Raw genomic sequence first — 24,907 nt, forward strand, 5'->3', positions numbered from 1 at the left:
TTGAAATCTCTTCAGGGATTTTTACTTCTTTACTCTTCAGGATCTTTACTTCCTATGTCATGAAATTATGCTGTAAATTTTATTACAGATTTTTAACAATGAGCTTTTATGGCATAATACAAATGTTATAGCTTTATACTGTTGTTTTTTATAGCATCACATGATTAATGCTTTGCTGAATTACTGTAGACCCTTTTCCTCTCAATCTTTGGCCTAGATGCTCTAGGCTTATCTCACTGTCACGACCACTCTACACAAATCTGTACACTAAGACAAAGGATCATGGGTATAGCAAACAGACATGTTATTTTTCAAATCTTGCTTTATGATAAGATGGACACATTTTTTTTGTAGATTACATTTTTATAGACTGATCCCCCATTTCAAATAGTAGTATACATAGCCCAAACACTATTCAGTTACCATCAGTATAGTTTGTCAGTTGTTAATGTGACTATCCCTCTCTAGAAAACATTCTGTATTCTCAAGGAGTTATCACTGGAAATTAAAGGATGAACACAACATTTTAAACAAAAAATGTGATTCTGTATTACTATAGGAAAGCTAGCTTCAGTAATGTTTTTAGTATTGTCAGTGAGAAGACATCAATCTGCAATAACAAGATTTGAACAGAAATATAATCATGAGAGTTTGGGGTTATTTGCTTAATTCTGGGTTATTAGGATGTTACATAGAGAGGAAAAACGTTACAAAAATATATTTATTGGTGATAAACAGTTTCTTGATGACAAAGAAACTTGACAGTTTTATTTGGATAATTTGTTGATAGCTGCACTAAGCAGTTCGCAATGGTAGGTGGAATCATTATGGAAAACACGGCCTTAGAAGTATTTCCTAGTGAACATTTAAGACTTTTTCTTTTTTCTCTCTCTCTTTCCCCCCCCCCCCCCCCCCCCCCCCCCCCTTTTTTTTGTTTGTTTGTTTGTTTGTTTTGTTTTTTCCCTTCTCTTATATATACTTGTTGAGCTTGCATTTTTAGTCCTGTACACAAGTGTTTTGTATCAGTTAGGGGAAATGAGCAATGTGTACCACCTCAGTTATTTCAACATTATTGAGTAGAGTGTGAGTAGTATTATTTAATCTCTTCTGTGTTTTCCACTGCTTCTCAAAATGTTGCATTCACAGTAATTGCATATTTGCCCTCAGAAGAAATAATATTTGAAGAAGTCAAATAGAAGGCTGTTTTTTTTAATTTTGAACAGTACACATACCAAAAATATCTTCTTAGAAAATAGGTAAATAAATTTGATGGAACTTAGTGAAGGTTTCATTTTCTAGATCTTACAAGAAACCTTCAGTTAAGGGTTATCTCCAAGAACATACTATTAGAGAGAAATCCTTTCAAAATCACTGGTCAAGTTGGGCATCCATCTCCCCACAGATTCATGATACGTTGTTAGGATCCTGCCATTAAACTCATTCCAACACAAATGGAATCACATTCAAATGACATCTCAGCACTTCACTGATATTTGTGTTCCTGCAAAACTGCAAGATCTGCTGTAAACTGCAATTATCATTTCCTTATCTCAGTTTTGGGAAATTGGACATTTACCTTCCCTTAAATTGTGTCTAACAGCCTAGTTGAAGGATTTTCTTCTTACTGTGCTTCATAATAATTCAAATGTTAGGAACCCTAGAGTTACATTGTTGACTGTCTCATGGGTATCCTTAAATCCTGTGCTTTCCAGTACGTATTGAGATTTCTAAAGAAAGTTTGAAGTATTTAATCTACCTCCCTCTCTCTCTCTTTTTTCTTTTTTTTTTCTTTTTCTTTTCTTTTTTTTTTTTTTTTTTTTCTTCTTTTTTTCCCCACTCTCTTTATACTCTCCTTTTAATTTGTCTTTCATGGGAGTCTTAAGCTCTGTGGTTATGGAGGTCTGATACTTCATTCTATCTTTATTTATTGTTTATTAATTTATTATTATTTTTTTCAACTTTTCTACATCGTGCCCTGTTTTCTGTGCTTCAGAAACCTTTCTCATTAAGGCTTGTTTTGACAAGAGACAAATATTTATTGGTCTTGAGAATGATAGAACTGTTCTTGTTTTATTTTACTGTAACTTATCTTTTGTATTGGGGAGATGGAAGATCTATTCTGAAGCTCAGAAGTTCATGTTCAGAACAGATACCTTGACAGTGTGAAGCTTTAGAAAGGAACATTGCTTTGTATATCTTGACCTGCAAGATGCTTACTTCAAGGTCTGAATCACATTTTTAGACTGAAGGTATCTTTGTTTCTGCGGAGATTAAGTACCTCTGTAGAGGCTCTGCTGTGTTTGTCCAAGACCTGAAATGTGGAGGCTCTCTGACACCAAATGCACCAAACAAACAAACAAAAAGGAAAAATTACATTTAATATTGTAATGAAGAGCTCTGCAAAATCTCCTTTTTGGAAGCACATATTGGGTATAGGGATCAGTCTTCAATTCCATTTTCTTATTTATTTTAAACTAGTAGTGATTAGTTCCTCTTTTCTTGGATAGGTGTTTCATGTCAGTTATCTCAAGGACCAAGGCTTTTGATTGAACTTTGGACTTGGTGTATATATATATGTTACTGGCTTTGGCTCACACTAATAAGAATGGTCAGGCTTTCTGTTCTCATGCAGGAGGACCTCAATTACAAATGATATGCACCAAACACATAGTCTGTAACTCATAATAGAAAAAAAGAAAATAACACAAAATTGTTTCTGGCTATGTAGGTTCTTCTTATGTAAAAATCTCTAGCAGATTTTAAGAATGCTACATCAGTTGCCAAATAAGGTAACCAAAGGCTTACCTTTGTAATTACAGTTCTTAAATAAGTGTTGACCATATGATCCACTGAAAACAAGAAAATGAATAAGAAGTGAAGAAAGAGGAGATGTGCTTCAGGTGAGTCAGTAATTTACTTGGGGCATTAGAAAGAAATGGCAACTAAACCAGCCTGCGGGGTCCTGCAAGACATACTTAAGAATCCTCAGTCAGCATAAATGTTTGTGTTTTCTCCAGCATGTAAATATAATCCATATGTTAACCTGATCATTGTATTAGAGGTGAGCCAACCCTTTCAGCCTCCAGACAAATTTAGCCTCTGTTATGTTTCCTTACGGATATTGCTTTTCACCCAAGAAAGGAGAGAGACATCTGGATCCTTGTGGCTGATTCTTTATATATGAATATAATGTATATATATATTTACATCCTCCACCCCCACATTTTTTATGTGATCTGTCATCCTCTGAAAGAAACCTTTATTTTCTAAGGCAATGAATTTTGTTTAAGCCAAGGCTGCCTATCTTTGCCCCAATGTATGTGCTAGTTCTTCTTACACTTTTCTCAGACAAGCTGTCTCTTTTTAAATTGCCAGAATGAGGCCTTTCAGGAAGAATCCTTGTTTGTCCATATGACAACAAAGTGAACTAGAAATCAGCTGTTTCAACAGATTGTCTTGTTGGATAGCTAACCATGTGGGAAGCAGTTTGTCTGCTGAACAGGAGCCACCGTGCATTAACATAGCTGTCTTACTTTCTTCAGAATGCCTCTATTCCAAGCATCTGCAGGCTGCACATCTAGCTGCCATTTAGATCTTCATTCTGAAATCCACCAAGCCTTACTAATGAGGAGGTGCTGCTTTTGGAGAAGACTTTTTTTTTTTTTTTTTTTTTTTTTTTCTTTTCAGTCTTTAGTCAACTTTGGATCCTGTGATTTTCCTTCAAATACCTCATGCTTTGTGTTGATAAAGACCATTACTTTGTAACTGAACATCAACAGAGAATGAAAAATTAGTTATCATCTGAGGAAGCAGTACCTCCTCAGATTATTTCTCTATTTCTAACTTCACAACTTTTCCTCCTTCTCCTTGGAGATTTTAAAGCCAAGTGCTGGGTGGGGGTCTTATTTGTTATACTGAGTCTCAGAAATACCAGGGGCTTGCATTCATTTGCTATGTGTATTTCTGAAACAACACTGGCATATGGACCTTGTACTACTCAAACAGGCGATATTTTGGAGTAGAAATTATGGAATGAATAACAAATTTATTTTGCTGTGGGATTGATTATAAATGAGAAAGAAGAGGAAAGTGCATAATTCTCCAAAGTTAGAAGAGATCCTCTGGGCTGTTTAAGAGCTTGTCTCATGTCATATGCGCTAGCATTGTAGAGTGATGTTAACTGAAAGAGGTCGGCATATGCTCCAGCTAATCATGGTTGTCACTTGAGCTCTCATAATGCTGTTATAAGCTACTTTGATTTAGCCTATCTCAAAGATACAGTCTGAGTTTCTCTGTAGGCCATGTAGGCAATGACACAATTCAGTGAATGTATTTAAACAATTCCTATAGCTTCTTAAGGCAAAGCAAGCTCAGGATTGTTTAATTATGCTTTGGTTTGCAGTTTAATGTTGTGTCCTAAATAATGTATTTCTTTCAGAATAGTCTATTTAAAGGCAAGTGACAAGGGCAAGTTTATTCTTCTCATAAATCCCTATAATTGCTTCCATAACATACAGAACATGTATTGAATTCTGTATTAAAGAAGAAACATAATGCATTTGATTCTTGAATCCTTCTTTATATAAAGTAAATTATGATGTTTTGGGTATATAAATAAAACCAGTATCTGCAAATAGGAGTTTATTTTGTGAACAATTATATGTAGATACAATTATTCTCTATTTGGGATAAGGGAGAAAAAGTTGTTTCACCATAACTGTTATTTTCGTATGAGTAACAAAAAATGAAAAACAAACAACTAAAACCAAAACAAAACAAAACCATAATTATATAGAATACAGTGTAGAATAGATGTTAATTGAATTATGAAAATGTAATAGGTTACTTTTATGTGAAGCAACTGATAGAGATGATCTTGGAATGAAGACAAGGTTGACATCTTGTTTCTCATTTTGTTTTCCTGTGTATTTTTAGCATGATACAGTGATACATTCAGTGATACATTCTGAGGGAGACCTCAGAGCACTTAATGGCCTGAAGATATGTTTCCTCCTGAAATAAACTCATGTTCAGCAGAAGTCTTAAAAGTTCAAAGCTCCTAGAGCAAAGCTTTTAAAGTTCAGATGCTTAAGTATAAATTAATGTCTATTTACGCATTGTTCTGTTTAATTATATTCATATCTTCACCAGTCCCTCAGTTGCCTGCTGTACAGTCACATACATGGAAATTTAGAGAAGCACACTGTCTAATTCTTGAAGCTGCAATTAAGTCTTCCATTTTAAATTCATAGTCAAAATATTACCTTTCACTTTATTTATTCATTTATCTATTTATTTATCACTTATTTTACTTGTTCAGGCTAAGCAGAAAAATTATTAAAGCTCGGGGTAATATTATAATTACAATGAAATGATACATATAGAAGAAGATGGGAGTCTCCACTATTTGGAAATGTTCAAGATAAATGAATGAAAGAGACAAAAACTAGAAATTACATTTGAGAAATCATACTCTGGAATGCTCTTATTTAATCGATAAAAATAAATTTGTTCCATGAAAATTTGCAAGTAGGAGCTGAAAAATAAAAGCACAAATATGCTACATTTGCCAGAAAAATAATAATAATAATAATAAGTAAATAAAAATAGGAAAAAAAAAAAGATGTCTAAGGTATTTGCATTTTATCCAAATATTTTAATTATTTAATTTCTTAACAAAATCATTATATGCACATATTTTCAGATGATTTAGAGCTTTCTCTGAATGGATCATATATTTGGTTTTATGGGTTATTTTATTTTAGAGGAAAGACACTGATGTGTGGCAGATGGAATCTATTGAAATTTCCTATAGTTATCTTCAAAATCTGCTGCAAAACTTTAAGCAATGTAAAGAAAGGTAAAGTTTTCAAAATATTCCTATATGATGTATTACCTGAAAGAGAAGTCTTTTGTTAGTGTTTTATCTATTGGTAAAGGACCTTCATATAATTGAGGATTGATCTTGTTATATATTTAGAACATACATTAATATAACATACATTCATTTAATGATTTTGTTAAAAATGTGGTTTTCTCTTCATTGATTTTGTCTTAGAGTAATAAAGAAATTTGAAGATTCCTTTGGAAATCTGTGATTTAAAGCCTTATTTTGTAATAGACTTCAAAGGATAATAGAGATATGATTTACCCATTTAGTCTAGACTAGGTCTGAAATATGAGATTTTCTTTAAGAATTTTCATATGCTAAATTACTGATTTGGAAAGGAGTAAACAGTGAGATCCATACTGGTACCTGGTCTGAAAAACAAGCGTGTAGCTGGAGTTGCATCTGCTGCACATATCAAGTTTTTTTGGGGGGAAAAAAAAAAAAATGTTTTAAAGCTTGTTGTTACTGTCTGCTAATCATTTGGAGACAGCCAGCAGCTTTTGTTGACAAAACTACTGTTCATTGACAGTGTTCACTGTTTTATTCCTTCTCAGCAAAGTTTGTTCTAAGGAAGTGTTTTTGCTCCATAGGATTCAGTGATCCTTGTCAGTATTTAAAGAACTCAAAAGTAATAATTATCATACAGGCAGCCTTACTATGATGGGAAAGTGATTACTTAAGGCATCACATAATGGTTTTTTTTGTTTGTTTGTTTTGTTTTTTTTCCCCCTGTATAAGTCATGTATAAATGTTGCTGCATCATCAGTCCTTTGCCACATAATTTTTCTTCATCAGCTAATTTCTGAAACTCTGACCACCAGGTTCAGTAACTCAGCAATATGATGCTCTGAATTTCTATTTCACTGATGTGATATGAAAATGGATTGCTTAGCATTATGATATGTTTTACAAGACTTGAGCTAAACATACAGTGGCAGGCTAGATAAATCAACAATTCCCAGCTTTGGTCACTGTCAGCGGTCCATTATCTGAAGCATTTATGAGAACCCTAACTATAGTGAAATTTATTATTTATCTCTCTGCAGCTTTACTGTCTAAATAATCACAGAATCTCAGAATTGTAGGGGTTGGAAGGGACGTACAGAGATCATCGAGTCCAACCCCGCTGCCAAATCAGGTTCCCTACACCAGGTTGCACAGGTAGGCATCCAGGCAGGTCTTGAATACCTCCAGAGAAGGAGACTCCACAACCCCCCCGGGCAGCTTGTTCCAAGTGTTCTGCCACCCTCACTGTAAAGAAGTTCTTACATAAAGAAAGTTTAAGGAGTGAAAAATTAGTACAAAGAGGTTAGAAGACAGAGTTTGGCTTAAGTTAGTTGGCAGAACTGTAACAGTATGTCATATTTGAAAAGTAAATTATTTATTTGCTTTTCATTTTATAATCAAGAAACACACATTCTGAGTAGGCAGTTTTCCATGTTTTTATATCTGTGCTTATACAGCATAGTAGCATGTGGTTTGAAATGTTGTGCCATGTAGACACGTTTCAATGATCCCTAGTGATAAGTAAGTTTTCTGAAGAGTCTCATCAGTTGTATGCACTGACCTTGGAAGAGAATACTGATCTTCCTTCATTAAATTAGATTAGCAAAGTTACGCTGGAGTGTTCTTATACTTCCAAGTAATATAGTCATTGCCTTATGTATACCTGATTTTTCTAGGGAGTGTCACAAATGCACTCACTGTTCCTTAATGTTATATTTTGCATTTGGATCTCAAATTTAGCTGACAAATGTGAAAAAGCACATATTGCCAGAGAGCTTTCAAGAGACAGGCTGTCAAGTCTAAAGAACATAGGTTATTCCAGCTAATGTTGGCACTGACTTCTACTAAAAGTTTTTTCTCCTAGCATAAAGTTTTTAGACTTGTACCTGCAGAATATAGGTTATCATTCTTCTGATACAGATTCGTATTTTCCAGTTTTATAGGATTGGAAATATTACTTTTATTACTTTTATTTTTCTCATTTTCTTCTGGTCAGATTCTGAAGCACTAGAGACCATTTTGACAGTCGGTGAACAAGATTACATTAAAATTGCACCATTTTGTTTATTCTAATACTCTGATTAAGCGGGCATGTGAGCAATAGAAGGGATATCTTAAAGATAATAGAATCACAGAATCATTGAGTAATAGAATGGTTTGGGCTGCAAGGGATCATAAAGATCATCTGGTTCCATTCCCCTGGCATATATAGTGTCTCCACCAGATCTAGGCTGCCCAGGGCCTCATCAAACATGGTTTTGAACACCTACAGGGATGAGGCATCCACATTTCTCTGGGGAACCTGTTGCAATGCCTCACTACTCTCTGCCTAATATCCAACCTGAATTTCTCCTTTTCTAGGTTAAAGCCATTCCAACTTGCCCTTTCACTATCTGTCCATGTTGGTCTCCCTCCTGCTTATAAAGCCGCCTTTAAATACTGTGAGACAGCAATGAAGTCTCCCCAGAATCTTCTCCAAACTGAACAAGCCCGACCTTTCTTCTTAGGAGAGGTCCAGACCCCTAATCATCTATGTGGCCCTCTGGACCTGCTCCAACATCTCTGTATCTCCACTTCTCCACATTTAAATATTCATCTCTGTGTCATGTCTGTCTTGACATGGAATTTGAACTATTTAATTAGAAGCATTTTTATGAAGGGTTTCACACAGCTCTTACAGAAGTCAGTGGAAAAATCCTGCTGTCTTTCTGAGTAATGTTTTAGAGCATTTGGGGCTCTAAAGTCCTTCTCATCAAATTTCTTTATAAACAATGAAATTTTATTTTCCTCTGATAAGCACCTGGTTTTGTTGTGGAATGTCTTACTTTATTTCCAACAGTTAGCTACACAAGTTTCTGTCACTCATATTGACATGTCTGTGCAATACAAGTTGAAATTCAGACTGATGGCATTTATTGTCCATGAGATCTAAAAAAAGAAAAGGTGGCAAATAAAACTGCATGTTTGAAGTGTATTTAAAGAGGAAAAAATGCTAATATACACTGCTATCTACTTATGATTGATGAGGTAGTTTATTTTAAAGGCAGAATAAGTAACTGAATTTTAGCAGAGCAATGATATGTGTTTCAAAACAAAGCACCATCTCCCTAAATTACTTACTAACAACAAGATAAAGTGAAATAAAATAAAATAAAAAACAACATAACAATAGACTTGGTTCAGTATCTTAGTAGGGCAACAAAAAAAACCTTCCCAACTAACATCAAAATAAACATCTCAGACCACATCAAACATCAGCTGTCTTTGAAGCCGGATAACTAGAATTTTAAGTAAGTTAACCCACAGTGCTACTGACTTACTGTTCTGTTGTCTTAACATATTATTTTTGGAGTCAACAGAAAGGAATGAAATGAAATATTGTAGGTGAAAGAAATAATGACTAATTCAGGCAGTTCTTATTAGCTCTTTTTTGGTATGCAAGACATTTGTGTGGAGATTGAAAACAGAAAATGCAAAATGCCGAATAAAATTTGTTTCACGTTTCTTCCCCCCCCCCCCCCCTTCCCCAGTAAGGTGCAAGGCAATCTACAAGATACAAGGTATCTACAAAATGTAGATATTATTACATTTTCATTTAAATTGCACCTCTATGGTCATTTCTTCAAATCTTCATTAAACTCATTCAGAGTGGATTTCTTTTTAACCAAGGTCAAGATGATTGTATTGCAAATCTTTGGACACCGTGAGTGGGAATTCATAAACCCGGTCATTGGGAGCCAAGGTTGCTCTTACCCTACATTTAATAAAGAGAGGAAATAAGATAAAATAAACAAACAAACAAAAAACAACAAGAAAACCAGCAAGCAAACTGCTTTGCCTGATGGTGTTAAATGGAAGATCTAACTTTGCTAGGATTGTAAAATAAAGCTTTTTCTTTAAGGAGGTCACAGTGCACTGATGATGTCTCTTGTGATATTCATCATTTATATTTCTAGTAAGCTAAGTATGTGACCTGCAGTCACTTGCTGGTTTTCCTTTTCTAAGGCTTGTTGTCTTAGGTGGCCACTAGTGAAAATATATCATAAATTACTTTTTAGTTCTGTTTTCCATGATGACATAAAGATTGTAAAATTGCTCTCTTATTGTTTGTTGAAGTCCTTCATTGTTTCTACATAGCAGATTTTTATCTGTCACATTGAGAAGGATGACGTTTCTCAGACTCAAAGGTTTATTTTCAGATTGAATCAAATGGCTAATGAAATAAATTCCATAGAAGTGAATAATAATATAAAAGTATTTAGGAGTGATGGTGCTGGATTGTTTCCTGCTATTTAAATCTATAAAAACTCAAGAGGGTCTTTTTCAAATACAGAATGTTTTCTAGTAGACTTATTGTATGTTCAACATACAATGAATGGAGAAAAGACTTTGTTTTCTGGAGGCAAACTTTAGATCCCTTATTTATGTATACCTGCAGTTGGCAGAATATTTTTTATCTCTAAAATATTTATTTTAGCTATTCCACAGACATTTCTGTGTCTCCCTAGGAAGCCACGAAGTTCATCTTTTCTGTTTCCTTCCCTTAGTGATCTGTTGTCTCCAGATTTTTATGCAACTTATTAATTGTTCATTATGTAGTTGAAAAAGGTGGTGGTGAATGTTTTATGAACTGGATGGTGGGACCTCTTCCACTTCCTCTTCCTTGTTCTTTTTCCTTTTCTTTTGTTGGTTACTCATTAATTCTGAGGGAAATCTTTGTGTAAAAGAAGTGACATCATAACAGGCTCTCTAAAACCAGCCCTCCCGTGGGTTCTGTCCCACTCCTCTCTAAAGATTAAGGGGTGGCCACATGCATTCAGTCAGCTAAACTGCAAATGTTTTCTCATCTTAGCCAGAACCTATTAAACGGCTTCTTTATAGTTTTCCGTTTGCTGTAAAATTACTCTTTCTATTATACTACAGTTCTTGTTGTGGTCAAACTGCATCATATTCAATACAAAAAGTGAAAAAGTGACATCATTGTTTTATGTTGCAGGCTTGTGATTTCAGAGGATCTGGCATTCTGTGCTAGACAATTCAGTTTAATTCCCTAAAGCAGACCTGACAGTTTTCCTTCAGACTACTTGACAAGTATTTTAAGATGAGGAAGGAATAATATAAAATAGAAATAAAAGGGGTTTTTTTTTTCTTTTTTTTTTTTTTTCCCCCCTGACAAAAGTGAAAAGTGTCACATGAACAGAACAATCACTATCTATATTACACTAACAGTTGCAGAAGTTGCTACTGCTTACTGACTTTACATATCTAACTTTATTAACTTTAGTATAGTATGGTTGAGCCATATATTAGGCCCTAAGCTATTCAGGACCCTTATCACCTACTGTATAGAAATCCAAGTCAAAGTCAGGAAACTGGTGTTACTGAATGGCATATGAGGGAAGCTGAGCAAATATGCAGCAACAAAAACAGGCAAACGAGCAAATTAAAGGAAATGCTAAATAATGAACTGTAATTTCTTTAACATAATATGAGATAGTCTTACCATTATGTTTAATACCTTTATTAACCAGTTATATTTTAGGTATTATAAACATATATGTACACAGTGTATATGCCATTTGTCAGAGAAGGTAGGAGGAAAAAAAAAAAAAAAAAAAGAAAAGAAAGAAAAAGAGAAATTATAAATTTACCTTGTTTTAAGAGATCTCCATTAACAGAGAACTTGACTTAATTCTCCTTCAGTAAAATAATTATACTTTAATCATAAATGCATATTAAACCTGTTGATTGCTTAAATCTAAATATTTTTTGTGGTTTCTGGACATAGATTTTCTTTGCTACCTTTAGTATGTAACAAACATACAGCAATCATGGGATTCCAAAGGAGGGTGGGCAAGGAAGAATGTCAAAGTGTTTATCATACAGCTGTGCCAAAAGTAAAGGCTCAATGAATGAGATGGAGATTAAAGCCAGTAGTCTGAGCCTGTATTCAATCACTGCAGTCACTCTGTTTGCCTCCTGCATGCTGATGAAGTGTCATGAATGGTCCCATGTACTTTCATTCCAATATATTTCAGGCAGTAGTGATTATTGCTTGTACTCAGCTAAAGCTTGAAATAACTGGAAAACTCGTGCTTAGCAACAGAAGGCCTCATCTTCTCTCCCTTGGGACCACTAACTCAAAAATGCGTTACTTCTTTTAAAAGGTGAAGTTAGGAGTAGTAAGATACTTTATATTCATTGCTTTCCTTGATAATTTAAAGAAGAAACCACATACTGAAGCCTACAATTGACTCAGTTCCATAAATAATTATTGACTGATTTATGAAGACCAAATCCAGTTTCTTTTATCACATATTAAATTGTTCTGTGGTTGGACTACACGGAAATTTTTACAAAGGTATTACATTTATGTGTGCTGAGAGAACATAAGCACTCTCTTTAAAAAAAAAAAAAAAAGAAACAAAACAAAAATAAAACCAAAACCAAAAACAAAAAAAAAAAAAAAAAAAAAAANAAAAAAAAAAAACAAAACCTCTTACTATTTTGATAAAATCCTTTGGAAGATATTTAGTATTAAATCATTTCATTTTGTGCTTCTGTTAAGTGCTTGCACTGTGGTCTTTATTTATTTATTCATTTATTTTGTGAGCTCAGTCTTAAAAGGAAAATGAGTGCACTTTTGTTAAAAAGATGACAAAATGCAGAACATGGTTTGGGTTGTAGACGTTCAGCATGTACACTAAAGAATTCATTAAAAAATGCAGCAACATTATTCTAGTGTGAATTATATGCTGCTCTGTAGGTTTCTATTTTTGGTTACCACAAGATGGCAAAAGCAATGAGCACACAAATGCAAGGATGAGTGAGTTTCATAATAATGCGTTCTGCATTCACACTTTATGCACATCAAGAGAGAATCCAGGCACAGCAGGGGTGACAATCACTCCAACATTCTTTTGAAATCAAAGTACTTCCCTGAGAATGTCTTTCCAGTGCTAATTGCACTCTTCTATTGTGGGTCTTATATTGTGAAAAGTAAAATGTTTATATTGTCACAGGTTACAAATACATCACTGGGGAAGTGGAAGGTAAAAACTAATCAAATTATTAAATAAATGTATTTTCTTTCCCATCTTGCTGGTTATGCTCCTTTTGCATTTAGGGTTGAAATGTCAAAGTCTGTGTCCTTTGTCACCAAGGGACTTTGGCAAAGATGCTAGTTCTTCACCAACCCCAAGGAAGTCTCTCCAGTCAAGAGAGCTGTTACAGTGTGAAAAAGATTGTTTGCCTAGATATTTTGAGATGTTTTTTTTTTTTTTTCCCCTCAGCTGCTTTTCTCTTGTTCTATTCTGATCACAGAGTATCTACCGTTATCAGTGATTTTTTTCTTTTTTTCTTTTTTTTCTAATAAGACAACAAAAAATCTTAAAATACAGTTCCTGCTACAGTGTTATAAGATTGGATATGGTATGCATGCACATGTGTTTGTGCATGAGATTGTATAAACAATCTCAATCAATATCTGAAACTTATTGTGTTGAAGATGATGTATAATACAAGTTAAGCAATCTTTTTTATGAAAGTCTAGAAAAATATTTCAATTTTTTTTTTATCATTTTCCTGACTACACAGAGGTTTATCTAAAGGCTTAAGCAGTCAGTCTGGTCTTGATTGTTATTTCTTGTCTTTTCTGTTAGAGTTAGTGAAAGGATAATTGGTAGAAAGGATTGTCAGATATAAGTAGAACTGGGAATCTATTAAATATTCATTGTTGAAAACAGAGCCAAATTTCTCCTTCCTTGTCACTCAAAGGCCTGGTTCTTCACTGCTTTTTGTTTGTATAACCATTTGCAACTGGGCACATTTCATGGAAAACAGTCTTGCTCTTCTGAATGAGAAAACGTTAGTTACTAGCAATGTACACATTTTTGTAGATTAGTTTTATGAGAGCCATGTATACATGTCAACATGATGCAATATTTATACATCAAAACACCCTTTCATGATCTATAAATTTAATGTATTGTTTACTCTTCTCTCCTAGAAGATGTCATTTATAATCCACCTATCAATACACATATATCCACAAATGTGTGTGTGCATGCATATATTCTCTCTATATGTGCATATATATATTTGCTATTTAAGCAGTAATTTTACTCAGATATTCTGGCCAAATACTACTGCAGATTCACTTCTGTTGTGAAAAAGTAGTATGTCATCTCTGTTGTTTTTGAGAGTGGAATGTTTACTAACAATTTTGAAGTAGAGAAAAGTTATATTTTACATTATACATACATACTATGTACATACACAATGTATGTGATGTTTCTATAGTGTATTCAATTTTTTATTGTTTTTAAAAGGTTTGCATAGTCAGAAGTAGTTTATGTATATACTTTACTCTGATTAAGGTCTCGGTATTGTTGCTATTTGGTTTTTCAGTAGTGATCAACTTCATTTGAACAAAGATACCAGAATTCAGAATATATACTAGAATACCATATCAATGGGGCAATGCTGTTATAGCAAATTGATATTTATATATGAAATCAGGGAGTGACAGAGAACTGAGCCTGCCTACTTGAAACTGCAAGAACAGAAATGTATATTTAAATGATTTAAATCATCAAAAGCGATAACCAAGAAGCTATGTACTGGTGTATTCCCACAATGTACACTAATGTGCATTAGTATGTTCCTTGAACAATTAATCATTTAATCACTGAATGATTTAGTTGGGAGTTTATCAAAAAAAAAAAAAAAAAAAAGCATGTGCAGTGGACAGTTGAGAAATACAGACTTTTATCATATACATCAACAAAGAAGTGAGTTGTGATGATGGAGATGCACTGGGGGCTTCAGACTGAAGGGCTCGTGCTAGCAGGAGCCTTTTATTGTGTTACACTTAAAATCTGTTTTGCTGTAGTAGCTCAACACTGCTGAAAATCTATTGGATGATTTACAGCTTGATGTGATCATCTGTAATTGTAGAACTGTGAGAATTTAGGAGTGCTGTTGACCTTAAAATATCCCAAATAATCAGATGGATAATATAATCTTCTTTTGATAACAAGTAAAAAAATAAAAAATTAAAGAATCTTTACAAGAACTCTACATCACTATATCAAACAAATTTGAAGTTATGTACTCTCAGTGTAAGATTTTAACATCATTGCTTTGTTATGGTCTTCTGTACTAATAAATTATATTATAGTGTGATACAGAGTTTCACTGCAACCTGTAAATGTATTCTGACACCTTCTGTCTTGTTTCTTTTTGTTTGAATTTAACTACACGAGTATATTTTGTATGATTCTCATAAATACTCTAAATTGAGAAGTTATTTTTCAGTCACTTCTCAGTAGTGACTATATCTCTTTGGATAACTTGAATGGTTGTTAAGTTGAGCTGTAACTAGGATAAGGCTTCATTTGATGAGTGTCACTGATCAGAACCACAGCTATTCAGGATGCTGAAGGGCTGGTGCTAGGAATGGGCAGACTTCCTCATTATTCTGTTGAGTTTCTGTCTGTGAAGATAGTAATATAATGTTAACTAATTTTATTTGGAGTGGGATTAGTCACTGTGCAAAGATCCATGCTGTACAGAAGATGTACAACTGTTTTCACTTAAGACTAGTGTAAGGTTGTAGTTGTTTAATTACTTTTATTGTGGTGTAGTTCCACTGAAATTAGTGCTGTATCCTCTGAACAAGAGCAATACTGTTAGCCAAGCAGAAAAGATAGATATATGGTAACATCAGAAACTGAATCCTGGAATTTTGACTGCTGTTCCTCTTTTAAACCAAGGCCATATGACTGACATTTAATACATTTCTTCCTTCTTCCTCAACATGGTCACTGTTTTCTTGTTTGTTTTTGTTTGTTTGTTTGTTTGTACAGTACCAGGCGTAATCTCTTACAGTGAGTTCCAATGTTAATTCAACAATTGTCATCCTCTGCTGTTATCCTCCCTGACATGAGACAAAAATACAAGTGTTGTGTGCATAAACATAGACACATAAATAACACAATGTGTATTTACAGCTGTGATTAATCATTCAGTTCACTAACCACTGTTGCCCCTCAGGTAACATATGCTGTGATGGCCTATTTTCTCTGGAGATACCTTACCTAGTCCTGGGCTGGGTGATGCTGGATTTATCTTATTGTCGTAACAACTCTCTCTTTAACATCCGCTGTATAAGTTCAGATTACCTATATCTAATTAAAATAACTTTATTTTATTTGAACCTAATACAATTTGGATTTGAAGCATTTAGACAAAAGGTTATATGGCCTTTCAGAAACCCTTTTTAATGAAATATTTATTGCCAGCTTTCCTGTTCTGATTCATATCAGCTTATCCTCAGTTTTCATTCAAACTGTTATATTGCTGTTGGGAAAATTAAAATAAGAAGGGTAGATCTTAAGTGGTCAGTATGGCCATGTATATCTCATGTAAGTTAGTAGATGGCTTGATATCATTCAGCTTTTATTATATTTGGTGAGTGCAAACGTTCATTCAATAAATCTCTATTATTTGCTGCTTTCTTACTTGTCCCTGTGAAATCATTCTCCTGTCTATGAATTTTATACTTCTGTCTGCCTGAGACAGAGTACTACAGAAATACCTAGCATAATTACTGAACTAAACAAATAATTAAAAAAAAAAAAAAAAAAAAAGACAGAAAATGTTAATGCTCCTCAATAATGTTAGCAATTCCCATTCAGCATTTTCTTAGCAATTTCACTAAGTACCTAAGCAGGAGTTGATGATGCTAAAGTCTCTTTACTTTGACATCTTTTTCTTTTTTTTTTTTTTTTTTTTTTGCATTGTCCTCTGCAAAAGAGAACGTTGGGTCAGTGCTGGTTTATTGTGACTTGTGAAGCTTCTCAAATCTCATGTCATTTTAGGTTTTCTTCTTGAAGGCTTAGCTGATAGAGGGTGAAATTTAGCGCCTGGTGGTTTGTGATACAATCAGTTCTGAATTGGAGGGGATGATTTGGTACCATCTACCAGATGCAGCCAGAACACTGAGATTCTTACTGCACTTGATAGTGTGGTGTTAAAGTTCTAGCAAGCAGGTGAGAAAAAGCAGTGCAGAGTACAGCCAATTTGACTCAGACCTGACATTCTTTTACATATGGCATTCCCTTAGAAATTGGTGAGAATTCTTCTTACATAGGTCTACTTTGAAAATGTTCTTTGATTTGGATTAAAGTTTACATCTTGAAAACTAAAAATATTTCATCTATCAAAAATAGTATCATAAAGAGTGGACTTACTGATTCAGTCTCTGATATTACTGACTGGATGGTCTCATGAGAGTTGTGGCCAATGACTCAGTGCCCAAGTAGAGGCCAGTGATGAGTTCCTCAGGGACTGGTGCTGCAACTGATGCTATTTAACATTGTTGTAAGTGATATGGACAGTGGGATCAAGTGCACCCTCAAGTGCTGATTGGTGCAGCTGACATGCTAGAGGGAAGGGATGCTATCCAGAGGGACCTGGACAGGCTTGAGAGGTGGGCCCATGCCAACTTCATAAAGTTCAACAAGGCCAGGAGCAAGGTTCTGCATCTAGGTTGGGGCAATCCCAATCACAAATACCAGTTGAGCAGAGAATGTGTTGAGAGCAGCCCTGAGGAGAAGGATTTGTGTGTATCAGTTGATGGAAGACTCTGTGTGAGCCAGCATTGTGTGCTTGCAGCCCAGAAGGCCAACCATATCCTGGATTGCAAGAGAAGTGGGACCAGCAGGTCAAGGGAGGTTATTCTGACCCTGTACTCTGCTCTCATGAGATTCAACCTAGAATAGTGTGTCCAGTTCTAAAAACACCAAAATAAGAAGGACATTATAAAGGTCCAGAAGAGGGCTACAAGGATGATCAAAGGGCACCCCCTCAATGGAGACAAGCTGATGGAGTTGGGACTCTTCAGACTGGAGAAGAGAAGGCTCCAGGGGGACCTCATAGCAGCCTTCCAGTATCTGAAGGGAGCTTGCAGAAAAGATGGGGAGGAACTTTTTACAAGGGCATGTAGAAACAGGTTGAGGGAAAACGATTTTAAAGTGGAAGAGGGTAGATTTAGACTAGATACCAGGAAGAAATTCTTTATTATGAGTCTATTGAGACACTGGAACTGGTTGCCCAGTGAGGTTGTGGATGCCCCTTCCCTGGAAGCATTCAGGGCCAGGCTGGATGGGGCTTTTGAGTCCCATTCAGTTGAATATGAGAAAAGTGGTTCTATCTTATGATAAATATAAGAAGCCACACATTTCTAAGCATCTTCATCTTGAAGGTCATATAGTACAATACATTTTCCTTTAAATTATGAGTGTACATGTGTGTTTACCAATGTACAAACTTTGTATGTTTAGAAAACTATTAGCTAACAGTCTTGGTAACATAATCACAGGATGGTACACCATGGATGACAGTAAATTTCATTCATCGAAATGCAGAGTGAGATAGTGACAGGACTTATTTTAGTTTCTTTTTATTAAAGACCTTGATCTGATGAAGTATTATTTATAAGGCATTAATTGGGAAATTGATAGCATACTTTAACTCATACTTTAACTTTTTATTACCTAGTAAAACTGATAAGCAGTACATAAAAGATATGGACTTTGTTATAGAAGAAATAATTAAAAAAAAATGTTAACAAAGTTTTTTAAAAGGTTATCAGTGTAAAGACTTTTTAACACTGCATTCTGTCTATGAACTCTTACCTTGAAGTTTTGCTTTTGCCAATAACTCTATTTGTCTACTAAGTCTTGCACATACAAACACAGAATGTATCTGTACACTTCAAATGCTTGCATCTTTTCAATATCTTGAAATTAATTCTTCATTTGGTGTAAACAGATGAAACACTGCATTTGAACATTAGTCACTGTGTTGTAGAGGTGAAAAACTAGATGAATGTGCAGTATAAGTGTGAGATGTCTAAATGTTTGTTTGTTTAAATTTGAAGACATTGTGGCTCACAAATGGAGTATCTCTGTAAATGTGTATTTCCAATCTTGAGTGATTTACTGTTTTTTAAAGGTATTAGTTGACTCTCATCTGTGTTCACTGCACTGTTTTTGACCAGCCTTGGATATATGTAAAGAAGGTAAAAAATTCATGCTGTCACCCTTCTCGGAATTGTGCAGAGGAAAATCTTATCCCATAAATGGTTATCTTCTTGGAAGTCTAGAAACAGGGATATAAAAATTGTAGATCTCATCTATAAAAACTTTTAGTTTCAGCATTTAGTTTCATAAGCCATTTTAAGCAGAACAGATAAGAATGGTTAAGGCACCAGTGAAAATGGCCCGGAAAGAAAATAATTCCTCCTAGTTTGCAGAACAGCTGAGTATAATAGCAAGTACACTAAAGCTTCTCTGTCACATTTGTGTAAAGCACTGTTCCCAAACAAACCTTTAAAATGAAAGCCATCACTCAAATTCATCCCTTAAAGAGTCTGTCACATTCACTTCCTCTTCTTGGTGTTAAGCCTGGAATTAGTCTTATAGGAAGGGTATATATAGCACACTGCATCTATATTTTTTCCACTTTTAAGACAGTGTAATAATCTAAAACCCTGGAATGTACCTGGGGCTTGTGTTCAGGGATTTCTTTTCACTGCCACTTGGGCCATGTAGTTACTTAAATCTTGTCATGTGTTCACAGTATCTAAATTAAGGGCTTCATTGCTCTATGCAGTAAACTCAGAGATGCAAGTACCACTGAGGAACATTACAGTGTTCCGGCGAGCTCAGTAATGAAACTCTGAGAGCTTACCAAAAAGAAATAGCAGGCACAGCAGTTACGTGCTATTATGTTCTGTTCCTTATGTGCCTGATTTGAGAATTCATGGTACCACATAGATTAACTGAAGCTATACATCATAAACATACTTTATAGTCACTGCAGAAGCAGAAGTAGTCTATGATGTGGCTTCAAACTGTTCCCCCTAAAGCTTTGGACATCAGGATACTCTGTCTGCTCAAGGTTCTCAGCATCAAGCCCATATTTGGGTTTATCTGCAGTACTTGAAATTGACAAATATTATCCGGTGAGATTATTGCTTCTTAGGTATAGTAAGAAATTCAACATTGTTAAAATTTGTTTCCTTCTTGAATGTGTGCGTCCGGCTACCTCATTACCTCTCTTCTTCGGTGTTTACTTTTTCAATATTTTGAAATAATATTATAAAATAATTGTAAAAAAATTAAATTATGTATATATGTATATATGTATATGTATAAATAATATAATTTATATAATATAATGCAATATAAACATATAATATAAACATCTATAACATCTATAAATATTATAACAATAATATATAAAATATCATAAAATAACCTTTTATTTCTCAGAGGCTATATGTGTGAGCTGTTCAACTATGTGTTGTCAGGAGTGTACTGTAATGCAGAGCACAAATCCTTATAAGACTATGTTTTGGATAGAGAATTTTTATGGACTCATTCCATGGAAAAAAAAATGGCAGAAGAATTACAGTGATATGACAGTGAGTCCATGGTAAGCATATAATACACATTACAAAAAAACAAGCAAACAAACAAACAAAAAAGGAGGGGGAAAAAAAGAGGAAAAAAAATGCTCAGGAACAAAAAGCTTTTTTAAGGGTTAAAAAAAGAGTGTAGGTATTTCCAGTTTAAATGTGGCTTAGCAGCAGAAATCAAAACCTGCTTGTGAATCTGGTATTTAATTTGAATTTTCTGCCCTAGGAGCACCTTCTTTTCCTGCTGTTGTAATTCTAATTAATAACACAAGGAAATATTTTTTTCCTTTGTGTCACAGTGCATTCCCTGGAAAGAAAATCAATTCTTGTCTCATAGGCTTTTGCAAAAAGGAAAGAGTAGTCACAGACAATAGTGAAAATAAACAAGTTTATTTTAACAAAATGGAATCTTCTAAGAATACAATGGATGATTAGTGTGGCCATGACATAAAAAAATCTTTCTCATTAAATTTTTGATTCACGGGTCTTAATTTGCAGATGGCACGTTTATAAGGTCAGATGTGGCTAGGTAGCAGTTGTTTTCATCTCTACAGTTTGGCCTTCTTGATTTCAAACTTGCTACAGATATGGAACTATATAATTCCATACCTGTCATAGAATCATAGTCTGACTAGAGTTGGATAGGAAATCATCCAGTTCCAACTCTCCTGTCATGGGCAGGGCTACCACCTGTTAGGTCAGGCTGCCCAGGGTCTCATCTAGCCTGGCCTTGAACACCTCCAGAGCACAGTTCCTATTATGTAGGAACTTCTTTCCTGCCTGATCAGATGGTTGGGGTTATTATTTCTTTAGTAGTTTAAAGACTAAGAAAAAGTGATATGATCTGAAGCAATAAAATTTCAGCATATAGATTTGGCTTTCCTGTATGACCTCTACTGGGCAATATTTTACCTCAAGTCTGCTGCTGAACCTGTGATCTTGCAGTACATATCTTGATAGTGGTAAGCAGGACACTTATATGATGGCATTTTAAAGTCTGTTATGTGTAAATAGTTCTTATGTTATTTGGAAGTGGAAAACACAGTTCACCTGTACTGCTACATTATGTCTACCTGATATATGACTTATCTGCATGTTCTTTCAAACTGATTTTATGCTCCCTGCAGTGACATATTTTGCTAACACAACAGACTTGTTCCTTCCTGACGTACAGCTTCTGGCTCCAACAAATGTCAGTAGCATTTTAGACAAACTTGTGCTTTTTATTCCTGTCTTTCTCAAGAGAAATATCAGCATCTCTCCAAAAGCAGTTTTCCCCCTGTGGCTATTCTGTTTGTTTTGTAAACAGACTAGGTTTATTTTACATGTAGAGGCTGGTAAAGCAGTCTTTTTTTCTGTGGTTTTTTTTTGTTTGTTTGTTTGTTCGTTTCTCCTTTCTTAATAGTTTTAAGAATTTTACGGGAGTAATAAGAGTGAAAGCTGTTTCCTAACTTATGCAAATAAGCATAGTTATGTTTAATCCTGAATTCATGCAATTATTTCCCTTTTTTAACTAATTGAGATCTCCAGAACCAATTAACTAAACCATCATGAGAGGGAGGGAAGAGGAGGCCCTTTGAGCTGCAGGTCCTCCTTGGAGGAGCTTTGTGTTGCTGAGATTTTTGCTTCAGACTGGCTTATACAGTAGAAAAAGTTATGTAGGAAGTTGTAAAAAGAGGAATGACTTAAATGCATTATCATTTCTACTTATCTTTCATAGCACTGGTTATATGTTTTCCTTATTTGTAGGGTCTTCTTTTAATCCACCATCCAGGAAGGAACACAGAAACTTGATACAAAACCCTCCAAATTACTTTGTGGATTAGGGGATTATTTCTGTAAGATTCATGAAAGATGTACCAGCATTGATGGGATTCATTTGGTTGTTTTCTTTGTGAATCTGTGTTAAAGACATTTCTCAAAGGTGGAAGCTATGGTCCATCATTGAAGTGAGGAGAGCCTGGGTTACAGGTTTTACTGGTGTTGCAGCCTAAAGTGTTCCCAGCCTCTGTGCTGGTATCAGCCAGGCTCTCCTTGGGACATCCAGCTCTGCAAGATTCTACAACAAGGCCCATCCCAGTCTCAGACAGAAGTAAGACAACCAGGAGCGCTGGTGTAGCCCCAGACCCAAGAACCAGGCACCTCCCTGGAGACAGTGACTGACTGAGGTCAGGCTGGGACTTGGGCCTGATCTGGGCTTGAGGGCACAAGGTAGGGTGAGGCAAAGCTGTGAGGAGCTGAAGACGAGACTTGCAGTGGCCTTTCTGGGACAAGGGCTGATGGCCATGAGGCTGACATGAGATCCTCAGCATTGAGCAGAGTGAGGAGCCCCAGTGGGTGGGCCTATTGCAGCCCTCAGTGCCTTGAAATTAAGTTTCTGGAATATTTTCCTTTTTTCTTTCTTTGTTGTAATATGCAGCATATCAAATGTGCTGGTTTTGATATGAGACTGTATGGGGATTTGGGGAATGACATTGCCACATACTAAAACCACTGAATGAAGATGCACTGAATTAAGATAATTAATGAAGTAGTGTACAAGGAAGGAAAATGTATTTTTAATTAGATTCATGTATACAAATACCTTACTTTCATATTTATTTATACAACAATGGCTTGATATTTTTCAACCCTTTTCTGACCTAGAATTCCCCTATGTGTAAATTCCATATGAAAACTGTTTCAGAATCTTTTCCTTTATGTTTATAACTTGTATGAAGTTTGGTTTTTCATATATATTTTTTCTTTGTGTTACATTGTTAACAGTAAGATGCATGGCAATTGAATTCAACAGCAGTACTGGATTCCCTAAGTTAGAACATTAGTCTTGTCTAGAAAAAAATGATATTTCAAAATGGGTCCTTGAATCTTCACAGACTTTTTTTTCTTATGCAACTATTTAGAAGAAGACAATCTATCTTAGTTAAAATTTACTGCTTATTTCAGAATGGAAGGTCTGAAAGCTTTTTTTCAATATTTCTACATATCTGTCCTGTTTATGTGCTTCAGATGGCTAAGTGGTAGTCTGAAAATTGCAGTAAGATTAGTAATTACTAAAGGGACATAATGTACTCTGTTGTTGCAGTGAAACTCTGAAAATACTTAAAGTCACTCTTAAAAGGAGAAGACATACATCATATTTTTCTCATGTTAATCATAACATTTTCTTAACTGCATTCTACAGTGATTTTTGCTTTGTAGAATGAGCACTGCAAACATGCTGTGATACCAATTCTGTTGTTTTATACAACTAAAACCCAGAATAATTCCCTCTAAGACTGAGGAACCACAGCAGTCACATGGCAAGGATGATTCCAGCCAAATATAGCTCTGAACCTGAAGCAAAGCAAATCCATGGGAAGTTTTTTTTTGTTTGTTTGTTCGTTTTGTTTTGTGTTTTTGTGTTGTTTTTTTTTAAATATCCATCTTCCACTTTTGATTTTCTGGACATCTATATGTTGCACAGACAATTAAGATTACTCTAATAAGTTACTTTTTGTTTAAGTGATAGTGGCATCTGTCTTGGTTTCTATTGATGACAAATGTATAACCACAATAAAACTATATAGCACACAAAAAAGGGTGTTTCTAAAAAGTTGTTTAACTGTAGAGGCATGAATTGTTGCTGCGTAATCCGTTACTTCAACAGCCACAGTATGCTTCAGTAGAAAGATTTAGATTCTGTAATATCCTAAATGACATGTTAAGCATCTTGGAGGCAGATGCTTTGAGTACCAGAAACTGTAGTAACATAAAATAGAAGTATATAAATACATTCTATTAAAAATAATAAATAAATAAATAAATAAATAGATAATTGAAATGTTTGTCTATTGCATATGTTAAACATGAAATAAGATTCTTTTTGAGAACTGTTTTGAAATCATGCTCATTCATTTGAGCAGGTTTTTCTCATGCTGAGATACAGAAGCTTAGCCAATTGTCATTTGCTGCTTTACATTAAGTAGCAATTTTTTTCAGCAACTTTGTTGGAGTTGCTCTTTCTCATTTTATAGTATTTGAATTTCTAGAAATTTTGCTGTTGCTACTTAAAAGTGAGTGAGTTTCTTTGGGGAAACCAATCCTTTTCTGTAATCTCTCTTGTTCTGAACCAAAACTGGAAAAGGTAATAGGATTATCTGAAATTGTGTGATGTTTAAGTCAAAATATCTTGTTGCAGAACATCTTCGTTAAGGAAGGATATATAATAAAAGAAATAAGTTCTGTTAAATATGTACTTAAAATCATCAAAATATGGTTAAATATTTGACATTCAGGTTAATGTCAAATCATAAATTATGTTACATACTTAAGTTCCCCTTTGTTTCAGTGAGAAGTGTTGATATTCAGCTCTGCTCAAGATTTAGCATGGCTCTGTTGTCAGAAAGCCTTCAATATTGTAATAGAAAGCTACTGAATGTATCCCTATGATCTGATTTTGAAACAGCTCCTGCATTGTGTTCTCTGACAAAAGAGTGTCTGATCTAGCCAAGATTTTTAATAACATTTAACTTTATGCATTT

The 24,907-nt window shown here is 34.6% G+C and overlaps 1 protein-coding gene across 8 annotated transcripts in view; it reads left to right on the plus strand.

The window, feature by feature from the left end:
- TAFA5 (TAFA chemokine like family member 5) overlaps positions 1-24,907 on the plus strand; it is a 426,646-nt gene that overhangs the window by 192,740 nt on the left and 208,999 nt on the right. The window lies entirely within an intron of this gene.

This window comes from Coturnix japonica, chromosome 1, assembly GCF_001577835.2.
Source record: "Coturnix japonica isolate 7356 chromosome 1, Coturnix japonica 2.1, whole genome shotgun sequence".
NCBI classification, from domain to species: Eukaryota; Metazoa; Chordata; class Aves; order Galliformes; family Phasianidae; genus Coturnix; species Coturnix japonica.